The sequence below is a fragment of the Mus musculus genome, chromosome 8 (genome assembly GCF_000001635.26).
Source record: "Mus musculus strain C57BL/6J chromosome 8, GRCm38.p6 C57BL/6J".
Taxonomy (NCBI): Eukaryota; Metazoa; Chordata; class Mammalia; order Rodentia; family Muridae; genus Mus; species Mus musculus.
The window spans coordinates 47646498-47647656 of NC_000074.6; positions in this window are offsets into that span (position 1 = coordinate 47646498).

Here is a 1159-nt window from a genome sequence, read left to right on the forward strand (position 1 = left end):
ACTCTAATTAGTTTTCCATACATGTTAACTCCCAAGAAAGGAATTAGTATTCAGAGGCAAATTCAACTCAAGGATTAGCAAGCAGGAGTCCATAGTTCACCTGTCAGCTGCAGAACGTCTGCGCGAGTCTTGCTAAGCCAGTGGACACAGACGCTCGTGGGATGTTTGAGCTGAGAGAGACTGCAGAGTTCACCATCCTCAGGTGATTCCTGCATGACGTGAAAGAAGTGTAACTCACAGCACTGGCCCCGGCTTGATCCTGGATGGTCGGCTCGACGGCAGTGAGGAGTCTCAGATATACAGCTCAGACTGTGCCATGCCGGTGTACGGATGGGTGTCCGTGCTGGTGTACGGATGGGTGTCTGTGCCGGTGTACGGACAGGCGTCCATTCTGGTGTACGGACGGGTGTCCATGCCGGTGTACGGATGGGCGTCCATGACGGTGTACAGATAGGCGTCCATGCCGGTGTACGGATGGGTGTCCATGCCGGTGTACGGATGGGTGTCCATGCCGGTGTACGGATGGGCGTCCATGCCGGTGTACGGATGGGTGTCCATGCCGGTGTACGGATGGGTGTCCATGCCGGTTTACGGATGGGTGTCCATGCCGGTGTACGGATGGGTGTCCATGCCGGTGTACAGATAGGCGACCGTAGATAGGAAGTGTGGTTTCAGAAAGGGCCAATGGAGCACAAGTGCTTTCCTACACGCGACCAGACATAAAGGTTCTTTTTTTGAGGAACGTCCTTCAAGTGACATTGCTGGTAGCTGGGTTTGCCATGAGCTGAATAAACAAACTGTGATCCAGAAGCGTCTGCGTTCCCTTGGTAATGACCTAGGACTTAACTTCCTCGTCCAGAGATCGAGCCATCTATGCTGCCAATCTTTTCATAGATTTATTGCTCTTTGTCTAAAAGGATAAATGCTTTGATCTTTTCCTTATCTATTTATTTATATATGATATATATATATATCTTTTTTTGAGGCAAAGTCTCAGATAATTCTGGTGGGCTGTGAACTTGCTGAGGAAAGCCTAGAGCTTCTGCCCCCCCCCCCCCCCCGCCTCTACCTTGAGTGCTAGGATTACAGGCATGTACCCGGTTTACGTGGTGCCAGGCATTAAACCTAGGGCCTTGTGCATGCTAAGCCCTTTACCAAC